Raw genomic sequence first — 14255 nt, forward strand, 5'->3', positions numbered from 1 at the left:
TATTAAAGTGACCGAGCGCAAACATGCTTTAGGTAGACAGCAAATGATGTTTGAAAGATAGAAATAGAGAAATCATTAAATGCAGAGACAGAATGGTTAAAAGAGTAGAAGAATTTTACCAAGAGCTTTACTCATCGAAAACCGTAGTTGAGTCAGTAAATTAATGTGTAGACGTTAGTAGTGTACCAGAGGTTACAAAGGAAGAAGTAGAATTTGCTCTAAAAACTATGAAACGAGGAAAAGCACCTGGGAAAGATGGTATATTGATAGATCTATTGAAAGACGGAGGTAAATCAGTCCATATTAAATTAGCTGAGTTGTACACCAAGTGCTTACGTCAAGAAAGCGTTCCTGATGCGTGGTGCAATGCTATAGTAATTTTGCTTTATAAAAAAAGAGACCAGAAGGACCTTAGTAACTATCGACCGATTAGCGTGCTATCAAATATGTTAAAAATATTCTCCAAGATCATTACAAATAGCCTAAGTCAATTTCTAGATGGAAACCAACCGAGAGAACAGGCAGGCTGTAGGAGTGGATATTCGACTCTAGACCACTTGCAGGCGATAAACCAACTAATCGAGGAAACGACAGAATACAACATACCTCTGTGTTTAGCTTTTGTAGACTACGAGAAGGCCTTTGACTCGGTAGAACAAATAGCAATACTAAACTCACTACGCAAGCAGGGTACAAATGAACAGATTGTAAGAGTTTTAGACAAGATTTATGCGAAAGATACCGCTATAATTCGACTACATAAAGATACAGGAAATATCAAGATCGAGAAAGGAGTAGAGCAAGGCGATACAATTTCACCTAAATTATTTACAGCTTGTTTGGAAGATATTTTCAGAAGATTGAGTTGGGAAAAGAAAGGTTTAAAGATCAATGGCGAATATTTGAACCACTTAAGATTTGCGGATGACATTATTTTCACTTCAGAAAGAGCAGAAGACTTGCAAGATATGCTGAGTGATCTAAACAAGAAAAGCCTCAAAGTAGGCTTAAGCATGAATAAAAGTAAAACCAAAGTAATGTTGAACACGAAAGTTGAAAGTAAAGAGATTGTAATTGATGGTGAGAGTCTTGAAGAAGTTGACGAGTATAATTATTTAGGCCAGATGGTGAAAGTGACGAAGGATCATGATAATGAAATAAAAAGACGCATTACAATTGTTTGGAAAGTGTTTGGTAAATATAATAAAAGGTAAATATAATAAAATCCTGAGAGGCTCTCTTCCTTTATGTTTGAAACGTACAGTATCAGTGCATTCTGCCAGCAATAATCTACGGGTGTGAGAGTTGGAAACTAACGAAGGCAATGGAAACGAAACTAAGGACAGCACAGAGGAGAATGGAGAGATCAATGATGGGAATAACGCTGAGAGACCGAAAGAGAATAAGTTGCGTGAGAGAGCAGACTAGAGTGAAAGATATTGTGGAGACGGTAAAAGAGAGGAAGTGGAATTTAGCAGGTAAGTTAGTGCGAACGACTGATGAGCGATGGAGCAAGTGTGTTACTGAGTGGACGCCGCGAGACAGTAAGCGTGGAAGAGGGAGAACAGACAAAAGGTGGAGAGACAAGATCGAAAAGTTTGCAGGAGTGTGTGGCAGAGGATGGCGCGGTCGTGTGATTCATGGAATGCTAAGAAGGAGGCCTTTGTTCAGCAGTGGATTCAGGATGGCTGTTTTGATTGATTGATATGCATATACATACATACATACATATATATATATATATATATATATATATATGTGTGTGTGTGTGTGTGTGTGTGTGTGTGTGTGTGTGTGTGTGTGTGTGTGTGTGTGTGTGTGTGTGTGTGTGTGTGTGTGTGTAGAATGTTCTTGTAAAACGTAAATATTATTGTAGGTAGTTTAAAGTGTTGAAGTGTTCGATTTTAAACTGGACATCAACCACGGTTGAATTGTGTCTAATCCGCCCAGATTAGAACAAGCAGAAGTGTGTGGTTTATACACAAAGTAAAGAATATAAAATGACGAGGATATATAGACCAATAACCAAACTGATCCCAAGGAAGACTAGAAGCATTGGACGTGTCACCAGTGAAGGAAAGAAGAGAAACAGGTGACATGTTCATAGTATCCAGGTCAGTAAATGTAATGGATGAAGCTGACAATGAAAATCTCTTGGTTTGGAACAGGAGGATTTCACGGGGTCATGAAAAAAAAAAAAAAAGCATGGGCCTGAAGTATGTAAAGAAACGTTTTTCGTCCTGGTGCCTCCTGGAAGAGTCAAGTTAAACCATATACGAATTTAAAGCCAAGTATGGAGAAAGAGGCGGAACTCTTCGAGCCTCCATGAGGTAAATGTGAGGGTAAACACATTGTATTGGCGAATACACACACACACACACACACACACACACACACACACACACACACACACACACACACACACACACACACACACACACACACACACACACACACACACATATATATATATATATATATGTGTGTGTGTGTGTGTGTGTGTGTGTGTGTGTGTGTGTGCGTGTGTGTGTAAACACACGGTTAGTCATTTTTGGACTGGGAACATCACTATCTATACAGAGGATTTTAGTGTTGCAGTGGAACAAGTTTCTAGTAAGGGCGAGTACTTGGTGTGTCCACGTATGGCGCCTTCTTGGCGGTGGTTTGAAAAGGAACTTCCACAAATATCTACTGCCAAGATATTTTTTTTTCTTGACGTGTATTATAGGAAATGACTAGATAAGGTTAGATTAGTTTAGGGCATATATTTTAAACATGAAGAGGTAGGAGTCGCTAGAACAGTGTAGAGGAAGTCGTCTCGATGTATATTGAGATGCGGACCGGTCGGTGTTGGCTACGTTGCATGAATGTTGATACATCCGTTCATCCGTTGACTTTTAGGAGGGTGTCTAGTGGAGGGGGAGTGGGCAGTTGACTTCCATCAGAATGCTTTTAAACGGCATTGTTTTCTAGTTAATTGTCGATCTAATTTTGTCGTTGGCATTAGTAAGGCACATTTCTGTAAATTTTAATTTGAAGAGCCTTCCTGCTTGGTACCCGTATTCATACAGTATATCGTAACAAATAATGGTACGGTCTTCACTAGGCCTAGCATAACTGGAGAATGGGAAGTCCATTTTCATTGGTCAGCTCTAGTTGTATTGAGAGACGCCTATTTTGACAATATAATTTCTCTGCATTTTGTTGCGAGGATTACGTTCGCGAACAGCATATACCTATTTTTTGTGTGTTAATTCCCAGTACATTGACATTTTTTTCATTTTATTATTATTAGAATTATTCTTATTTATTTCTGAGCATGATACCTGTGCCATCACGTATACCTAGTCACCCAAACTCAAATCAGCGTCCCTCGTACCGTCGCTGTAAGAGCAACTTCTCTTGGTGTTCATTTTCCAATCTGATAGCACGATGGAAACTCGTAATCTAATCGGTTAGCTGCACTCACGAAGGTTTTTTTTTCCACTTTGGTCTACGCCCACAACTTCTGCCCCACTGAGGATAAAATCACTTGTCAAGGAGTATGTATCATACCTGAATACTTGTTAACATTAACTCCGTAATACTCTATGTAGTATGTATACCTTGTTGGTCACGTTTTATTCACTTGATTGGAATGATTGGTCAAAATTTTATTATGTGCAGAACCAAAGAAGTATTCTTTGATTTTTTTTATTGAATTATTTATTTGTTTGATAAGTGATTTATTTAATTATTCATTTATATATTTGTATGCCATTGCGTTAGCTCTGTAGTATTTAATATGGGATAAAAATTACAATTAGCAGACGACGTAAGTGGCGGGAGGGGTTGAGAATCACTAAGATATTCTGTGGGACGTGTCTCGAATCTGACTAAAGCTCGCGCCATTGACTACATCTTGACTTCTCACTTTTAACAAATTTCAATCGGATGGTAGATATTGCACGCGGTTACTTCGCGTTTTATTTATTTACTTGTTTGGTTATTTAATCTATTTTTCATTATTGTTATTAATATTTTATTTACGTATTTATTTTTCTTTTAGTCTTCAGTCATGTTCATTTTTCGTTCTCACGAATGGATGGTTATGTTTTTTTTACTTCGTGTTTTTAGTCCTAGTTTCACAGTTTGTATATAATACCATTTCATGGTCTTTAATTATAGTACTCTCCCCCTCTCCCTTTTTCAGCTGAATAAAATCTACTGGCAGCAGTAAAATTAAGTCGTCTAAAGTTAACGAAAGGGTTAATGGAAGATAGCTTTTCCAAATAAGTTAAGAAACTGATCATGGCGAGTCTATGCCATGTCCAGGATTTTTTTTTTTTTTTTTCATGGAAGAGTCGAACTGTTTATTCGTGACTGTAACGGCTTGAAATGTAACATTTTGGTAAGATATATATATGTTTGATGTTTTTCTGCACAAATATGTATTTATATATACTGAACAAGTAGTTTGTGAATATGTAGCAGTGTAATAATTATGAGTCCTTCCTAGACATTATGATTGCTGGGTCGAAGAGGTTAATTATTAGATAAAACCATAGGTCTTTCTGATAGAGAGTGGGGATGAGGGAATAGGGGAGGAAAGGAAGTAGAGGGAGAGAAAGAGATGAATTGATAGAGAGCGAGAGATGAATATAGAGATAGCGTGAGACCTCTTTCCCGTAAAAAATAAACAAATAAACAAAATAAAATAACATGGGACCCTCAAGTGGTCTATTGACGGTGGTGGGTGGAGGCTCTGGATCCCTCGTCTGAGCCGGCTGTGGTTGAGCAATAGCAGCCGAGGCAGCTGGAAATAGCACTAATTACGGGCACCACCATCCGATCGAGACGATCCAGAAGAGAAAGCTGACATTTAAAATGTGGAAAATGTTTGCTCAGTGTGCAGGATAGCTCGCCATTGTACAACGACACTTGTGAAATAATGAGGAAAACGGGAGATCGAAAAAAAAAGGGTAGAAGACCGAAAGTTAGAACTAACAAGAAAAAGGAAAACGGGGGAAGAAGTTGATGACATATTTTTTACTTACGACTTGTGTGTTGCTACCTGGTGGCGTGTTATGTCTGAATGATTTAGCATATGGTCAACCCCATTAGCGTCGTGACGTTTTGACGCGTAGTTTTTCAGCTTCTTTCATTCGTGACGTCCTCAGTTGTGGACCCGTTGACATCGGAACTCATGGAACTAATTATTATTATTTTTACTAGTTGTGGCCGCGTTTTATGTATGTATGTATATATATATATATATATATATATATATATATATATATATATATATACACATATATATATATATATATATATATATGTATGTATGTATGTATGTATATATATACAACCTTACAAGCTCGGAATGATGAGTGTTTGCACCAGGGCATTACGATTGGTGTCGACCAGGTGCGAATAGGCACTGTCGTCGTGGCCTTGTTCAGAGTTGGCTCATAGTGTGACCACGGCTCTTTTTTTTTTTTTTTTTTTTTTTTTTTTTTTTTTTTTCAGTCTTCGCCAGTTGCGGTCGTACCCTGAGCCAGCTTGCGGTTTGGTTGCGGTATTTGCACGAGGGTGATCATATCGGGGGGTAATTGAAGTGCAAAAGAGGGACCTATTCCTCCCTCGACCTCCTCCACACCCTCCTTCACCTCCCCCTTCGTCGCGACCGCGTCAAGAAATGGCTTTCGAGCTTGATCGCGATTGCTCTGTCTGTCATTTTCTCACTCGCTCAGGTCTAACTTCAGGTTAAGGGCAGGGATTTAGGGGCCGGCCACGAAGACTACTTACTAAATTAGCTTCTCACAGAATAAGTGGTCGCCTATTAAGTTGGACTAGAAATTGGTTGAATGATCGAAAACAAAGAGTTGTTATAAATGGCAAAACTTCTAGATGGAAAAATGTTACGAGTGGAGTTCCTTAGGGTTCCGTTCTTGGGCCACTTCTATTCATAGTATATATAAATTATATAGACCACGGACTGAAATCTATTGTCTCCAAATTTGCTGATGATACAAAACTGTGCGAAATGACAAATGATCACTTAAACCAATTGGATACTCAAAAATATTTAGATAAATTACAGCAATGGTCTGAAAAGTGGTTTTGCCCATAGGTAAAAATAACAGTAAGTACGATTACAAGTTGTTTGGAAGTTCGTTAACAAAAGTGAATAATGAAAAGGATCTCGGTGTAATTATCAGTAACGATCTCAAATCATCAAAGCAATGTATTTCATCCTCAGAGAAAGCAAATAAAATTCTAGGACTGATTGCGCGATCTTTTGACTTCAAAAGACCATCTCGCATTAACAAGCTATATAAAACGTTAGTTCGTCCATATTTGAAATATGCTGTTTTTGTATGGGCACCGAATCTCATTAAAGACATAGACAGATTGGAAAAAATACAACGGGGCGCCACAAAACTGGTTTCAAATATAAAAAATATGTTATACGAAAATCGACTAAAGCATATGAATCTGTTTTCCCTAAAAAAAAAAAGTAGATTCAGAGGTCTTTAAAATTCTAAAGGGAATTATCAACATCAAAAGTGATAAAATTTTCACACTAAATGAGAATCCGACAAGAAATAATGGTCTCAAACTGTCAGGAAAAAGGTCTAATTTGGAAGTTGGTAGAAACAACTTCGCTAACCGTGTAGTTAATGATGGAATAAATGGTTTATTTGTTATTATTTGCTTATTATTATTTGATTGATTATAATAATTTATTATTATTTATATGTATTATTTACTATTTACCTGTTTGTTTATTATTTAACTTTACCTATTTATTTACTTATTTCATTATTATTTATAATATAATTTTATTTATGTGTAATTTTTTTTGCATCCGACCTAGTTATGGAACAAAAGGTCCCATGTCGGCATGCTCCTTTGTAATCCTTTGTAATAATTATAATGAAATTATAATAATCAGTTGAGTTAACATTGCTACAACGATACAGTGACAATATACAATTTGAGCTAATTGTAGGACTAGACTAAATTAAGTTAATAATGTGAATTATGGACGGAATGGCCCTGTTCTTGTAACAGTCAGTCCTCGGCGCTCTGATGGGCGCAAGTTTGTTATTGTGCCTGGTAGAGTGTGGTGAAGGAGAGTCAGGTGGAAGTGTCGGTGACGATGGTGAGTGAGTAGGTCTTCCCCAAACTTCCTCGTGCGCACGGGGACAGGAGCCACTGTTCAGAAAAAAAAAAAAAAAACGTAGTCAAGAAATAATAAAAGTAGAATGAAATATAATTATTTCAAGGGAGGGGAACAGAAAAATAAAACGAAAAAATAAAAGAAAAGAAACTGAACAAAAGGAGAGAAAAAAATAGACTGCGTGACATCGGCAAAACTACTTTTCCATTACTACTATTGGAGTCTCGTATGACCTTTCTAGAAAGTAAGGAAACAAGCAGTTTTCCACGTAAATACGTTAGTTTGTGGAATAAGAAGAAAGAGCCCAGGCGGACAAAAAATTATTTAGCATAGTATGATAAATGGAAACATGGAAACACAAGATGAGCATAAGTGGGTGCACTTTTTCTTCTTAATATTGTTATTGATATTGTTATTGTTATTATCGTTTTTTATATTGTGCTGATATTGACGAATGAAAAATGGCCGTAGCCCCTTCGCTATTGGATTTCCATCAGCTGAATAAAGTCGCTTGACGGCAGCCAGAGTAGCGACTAAAATTAGAAGGGAGGTGGTTGAACCAGGTAGGAAGAATTTCGTGATTCATCACTGAGCATTCCACGTAATTAATTTATCAAAACTCCACCTCATTTCTCCAACCCACCTCTGCGACGCCAGACCTCTCCTCCCCTACCCGCACACACAAACACACACTGAGTCACTCTCAATCTGTGATCGCATTTGCGAGGATTTCACTCTCTTGCCCATTTTCTTTCACTGATACCGCTACGTAAGCTGACCTTGGCTTGCTAAAACATAGATAAATGAATGAATAATAAAGAAGTAAATATGAAATAAGTTAATGAATAAGTTGATGACATATTTGTAAATAAGTAGATATGAACAGAGAAATAAAATTTTATAGAATCACTTCTTCCAAAGGAGTTATCCGTATTTTCTAAACTGTAACTATCAAAATAGCTCTGTTCATATGTGTGCGATTTATCTAATTGTGATATTCAGGCTCGTAGAGCCCCGTCAGTGTCAGTATCTAAATGTGCCGCCCCAGGGCACATGCCACCTGTCTCCCCCCCCCCCTCCAAGTGAGGGCCCTGGCCACATATTTCATGGTTCTAGACAGCATACCTGTATAGCGTGGACAATCCCAGGTTGTCTATTATTTCTTCGTACTGTTGTCAGAAAGGCCATAGTTGCCGCCTTTTATATTCGTTCAATTTTTCTTATACTCTACGAGTAGGCCAATATTTTCGTTTGTATGGAGGTCACCCTTACTGCACATTACTATTTGGGTCAGATAAATAATAATAATAATGATACATACGTATACAAAAGGCTTTTTCCCCCTTACACTGGGGGGTAGCCAAAAAGAAAAAGGCATAGAAACCACTCCCACCCATTTCATTCCCTACATACTCCACTCCCCTCCACCCTCTTCCCTCCCTCTCATCTTGACACCTGGATGACGGGTCATCCCTGCATCCTGTCCACTGCCCTGAGTCAGAAGCAGTGTCGGAAGACAAAGAACATCCACAGCAAGGCCGCTTCATTAATTCGGCGACACCCCCCCCCCCCTCTCCGTCCTTTCAAGCAGAAAAGAATACGGGGAGAAATCCCTTCGGGCTGCGTCAATTTATTTCTCATACATACTTCCTCACCCCCATCCCCCACCCACTCCCCCTCATGCATCACAGCCTCATCTATACACAACCCTTCTGCATTCACCCCTTTCTTCTGTCCTTTCCCGTTCTTCCTCAACAGACATTTTCTCTCGTAATGCCCTTTTTACCCCATCCATCCATCTCATCCTGGGATGCCCCCTCATATTCACTCCTTCCACCTCTGCCTTCCACACCTCTTTTACTAATCTTTCTTCACTCATTCTTTCCATGTGTTCCGCCCCTGTTCTCCTCATTTCCTCATTTCTCACTCTATCTAGCCTAGTAACCCCTATCATACTTCTCAGACATTTCATCTCAAACACATTCAAACTCCTTCTCTCTTCCTCTCTTGTGTTCCATGTTCTGTCCCCTACAGTGCTGTCGGCACAATCACTCCTTCTTATAACCTCCTCTTAGGATCCATTCCAGATGTCTATTTCTCATTACACTTTTTAATCTACCAAGGCATTTACTTTTGCCCACATTTATCTTCAGCTTCCTTCTTTCACACACCTTCTCAAACTCTGTCACTAACTTCCTCAATCCCTCCTCTGACCCTGCTACAAGCGCAGTGTCATCAGCAAACAACAACTGGCTTATTTCCCATTTTCTCCATTTTCTTTAACCATCTCCATTCCCTGACGCACTACCCTTTCATTCACCTCTCGCACCACCCCATCTATGTATAGATTGAAGAACCAGGGCGACATAACACATCCCTGACGAAGTCCCACCTTTACCACAAACCATTCACTCTCTCCACTTCTAATCCTAACACAAGCTCTACTACTCTCGTAAAAACTCTTGACTGCTCATAACAGTTTTCTTCGTATCCCATATGTCTGCAATACCTCCCACAGTGCCTTCCTGTGTACCCTGTCATAAGCCTTTTCCAAATCCATGAAAGCCCAAAAAGCATCCTAACCTTTTCCTATAGCTTTCTCACATATCTGTCTTACCACAAAAATCTGATCTACACAATCCCTACCTGTCCTAAAACCACACTGTTCCTCACCAATTACTCCCTCTGTTCCTCTCCAAATCCTCTCAATCAAGACCCTCCCATAAGCCTTCCCAACTACACTCAATAAGCTGATCCCTCTGAAACTACAACACTCACACTTGTCCCCCTTTCCCTTGTAAAATGGAACTATACAGGCACTCCTCCATTCCTCCGGCACTCTACCCTCTCTACAAACATTAAATAACCTCACCAACCAGTCCACCATAACTGTACCTCCTTCAGACATTCTGCATGGCAGCCATCCAACCCAGGTGCCTTACCTGCTCTCAAAGGATTACAAAGGATTACAAAGGCGGAGCATGCCGAAAGGAGACCTTTTGATCCATATCTAGGTCGGATGCAAAAAAAAATCATAATAATAAAATAATAAATAAAAACTATAATAATGTAAATAACAAATAAAATACACGAATAAATGCATAGGTATAGTTAAATAATAAACAAACAGGTAAATAGTAAATAATAATAAATTGACATATATCTAATAATAAATGAAAATCAGACAGACAAATGATAACACAAAAACAAATAATATAAGATAAATTATAATCATTAGAGCATCTTACTTAGGTATTTATCTAAATGATTCTTAAAGCTTCGAACTGAACTACATTGCACTACCTGTGCAGGAAGTTTATTCCATTCATTAACTACACGGTTGGCAAAGTTGTTTCTACCCACTTCCAAATTGAATCTATTTCCGGACAGTTTGAGACCAATGTTTCTTGTCTGATTCTCATTCAGTGTGAAAATTTTGTCACTTTTGATACTGTCAATTCCCTTTAAAATCTTAAAGACCTGTATCAAGTCACCTCTGAGTCTACGCTTTTTTTTTAGGGAAAACCGATTCATATGTTTTAGTCGATTTTCGTATGATTTATTTTTGATATTTGGAATCAGTTTTGTGGCTCGCCGTTGTACTTTTTCCAGTCTGTCAATGTCTTTAATGAGATTCGGTGACCATACGGAAACAGCATATTCCAAATGTGGACGAACTAACGATTTATATAGCTTGTTAATGAGTGATGGACTTTTGAAATCAAAAGATCGCGCAATCAGTCCTAGAATCTTATTTGCTTTCTCAGAGGCTGAAATACACTGCTTGGATGATTTGAGGTCGTTACTGATAATTACGCCGAGATCTTCACTATCCACTTTTGTTAACGAATTTCCAAATAACTTGTAATCGTACTTACTGTTATTTTACCTATGTGCATTACCTTGCATTTACTTGTGTTAAATTTCATTAGCCACTTTTCAGACCATTGCTGTAATTGATCTAAATCTTCTTGAATATCTAATTGGTTTGAGTGATCATTTGCCACTCAGCACAGTTTTGTATCATCAGCAAATTTGGAAACAGTAAATTTTAGTCCATGGTCTATATCATTTATATATACTATGAATAGAAGTGGTCCAAGAACGGAACCCTGAGGAACTCCACTTGTAACATTTTTCCATCTAGAACTTTTTCCATTTAAAACAACTCTCTGTTTTCGACCATTCAACCAATTACTAGTCCAACTTAATAGGCTACCACTTATTCCGTGTAAAGCTAATTTAGTAAGTAGTCTTCGTGTGGGACGGTATCAAAAGCTTTTGCAAAATCTAGATATATTAAATCTATATTGTTTCTTTTGTCATAATTCGAGATAACTGTGTTGTAGAATTCGAGTAAATTAGTCACGCAAGAACGTTTCCGTCTGAAACCATGCTGTCTATCATTTATCAAACGGTTACTTTCTAAATGATGTTCGATAGCATCTCTGATGATAGTTTCCATTATTTTTCCTACGATTGAAGTCAAACTTATAGGCCTATAGTTATTTGGTTTCTTTTTGTCACCTTTTTTGAATATGGGAGTAGCGTTAGCTAGCTTCCATTCTCTTGGGACATCTCCGGATATGATGTATTTCTTGAAAATAATTTCTAATGGAACAACAATCTCATTTTTCATTTCCTTTAAGATTCTTGGATGCCAACCGTCAGGCCCTGGTGTTTTATTAACTTTGAGTTTATCTATACACCTTTTAATTTTTTATTTTGTCATATTTACCGTAGTAAGTTTACCCTAGACTTTTCACAGGTTTCAGTTTGGAATTCACTTTGAGGTGTTTCGTTTACGAATACCGAGATGAAATAATTGTTTAAGATATTACACATTCCTTCATTTGAATATTCAAGTTGACTGTCAGCAGATAATAGTGGACCAATGTGATTCCTAACAACCTTTTTATCTCTAATGTAACTATAGAATTCTTTGGGATTCTCTTTAGATTTATCAGCGATGTTCATTTCGTATTGTCGTTTTCTTTTTCTTATTGTCTTTTTTAAATCTCTCTGTATTGATACATAACTTTCATAGTCATTAGATGCACCCGAGCACTTATATTTCTTATAAGCCTGTCTCTTTTTAGCAATGTTTTTTTTTCAGTTTCTTTGTCGAGCCACTTTGGGCGATCCTGATTTGGGGGACGTCTGTCCTTAAAAGGAATATAAGTTTGAATCATCTTAGTGAGCGTATTTTGAAATATTTCCCACATCTGATCTACAGGTCTTTCGTTTAATTTTGCCTCCCAATCTGTAAGCTGAAGCTCCTGACGTAGTCCTATGAACTGAGCTTTACTGAAATCGGGTATTTTAGAAACACAAGTATCTATTCTAAAATTGTTTAGGAGTTTGAATCTAACTAAGCTGCTTTCACTTCATCTTTCCTTATTTCTCCTCCATTTTCCTCACTCATCACTCTCATTTTCTTAGCGCTTCCCGCTGCAACTACCTTTCCCTCCCTATCCTTCACATTTAGCAACTCCCTAAAGTACTCTGCCCAACTTCCTTTCACTGCCTTCTCTTCCATTATCATCTCTCCATCTGCACCTTTTACCTTTCCATCTCTACTTGATTCACCTCCTCTTCCTCTCTTCATTTCTTTCCAAAACATCTTTTTATTACTTTCAAAAATTTCTGTCATACTCTTACCCCATTTCACATCTGCTCTCCTCTTTGCCTCCTTTATCTTATGCTTAACTTCCCTTCTCTTTACTTTGTACCTCTCATACGATTCCCTCATCCTAATTTGTAACCAATCTGTGAAAGCCTGCTTCTTCTACACCCTTCTTTGTTTCCTCATCCCACCATTCACTACCCTTCTTTCTATTTCCTCCCGTCCTCCTTGTTCCACACACCATCTTTGCACACTTTATGACTCCCTCCTTGAACCATCCCCATTCCTCCTCCACTCCTAGTTTTAATCTATCCTTCACTCTCTCCCACTCCTCTCTCAGCTTCTTCTTGTACTCCTTCTCCTTTTCTTCCTCATTTAAGCAGTTCACTTTAAGTACCTCGCTACCTTCTGCCCTTTTCCTCTTTCTCCACCTATTCTCCACTCCCAGTTTACCTTCCACCAGAAAATGAAGTGATATTCCCCCACTCTCTCCCCTTAGAACATGTACATCCTTAACTCTTCCTGCCATACTACGGCCACCACTATATAGTCCATTAACGCTCTATCTGCCACTCTTCCATCCACCACCCTCTCCCATGTCCACTTATGCTTGACTTTTTTTCCGAAACACTGTATTTGCTATCATCAACTCTTTCAAAGCACATCTCCGCCATCAATTCTCCACCATAATTTTTACCTGAAACTCCATACTTCCCAATCACTCCGTCTATTGGTCCGTTTCCTACCCTAGCATTAAGATCTCCCAATACAACTACATTGACATTTCTCCCTAATCCCTCTATGCACTCATTTAAATATATCCAAATAGCTTCCCTTTCCTCTACGCTCTTCTCACTACCAGGCCCATACGCACTTACAAAAACCCACATCCCCCTTCCCAGCTTCACCTTCATCCACATCAACCTTGAAACCTCCTTCCACTCCACTACACACCAATCTCTTCACTTACTAGTATAGCCACCCCTTCTCTCCCTCGTCCCCTCTTCACTCCTGAGAACCCCCAGCTACACTCCCAAACTCACACTCGCCCCTCCCTTTCAATTTAGTTTCACTCAAAGCCAACACATCCATCTTTCTTCTCACATACTGCCTATCTCTTCTCTTTTACTCTCATCTGTACTACATCCACGCACATTAAAGTACCCAAACCTTAGAGTACTGTTTGGAAAACTCTTAGACCCTCTTATGACTTTTTTTTTTTTTTTTAGGAATGTCCCCTGTGGGGCTACAGGTAGCAGGATTCTTAGTCCCAACCCCCGTCCCGTTTTTTGTCGCCTCGTACGACTTTGCAGCATTCTATTCTCCACCACAGGGTAGGCGAAAAAAGGAAATGAATATTCAGAGAAATGGTACAGGACACTAACAAGGTGTTGGGGGACAGCATAAAGGAGGGACAGTCGTAGTATAATAAAAGTGTCATAATTTCTCCATGAACAGTCTTCC

General features: G+C 38.5%; 1 protein-coding gene across 2 annotated transcripts in view; it reads left to right on the top strand.

Annotated features, from left to right (window-relative positions):
- The window catches only part of LOC143035845 (uncharacterized), a 181943-nt gene that overhangs the window by 14989 nt on the left and 152699 nt on the right, over nt 1–14255 (top strand). The window contains exon 1 of one of the 2 annotated variants that reach the window (XM_076202910.1): nt 3518–3542. The exons of the other annotated variant lie outside the window; for it this stretch is intronic. The gene's annotated coding sequence lies outside the window, so the exon portion shown is untranslated. Of the gene's footprint in view, nt 1–3517; nt 3543–14255 lie in introns of those variants that run through there. 2 annotated transcript variants of the gene reach the window in all.

This window comes from Oratosquilla oratoria, chromosome 19 (assembly GCF_046742065.1).
Source record: "Oratosquilla oratoria isolate Oo_2021 chromosome 19, ASM4674206v1, whole genome shotgun sequence".
Lineage (NCBI taxonomy): Eukaryota > Metazoa > Arthropoda > Malacostraca > Stomatopoda > Squillidae > Oratosquilla > Oratosquilla oratoria.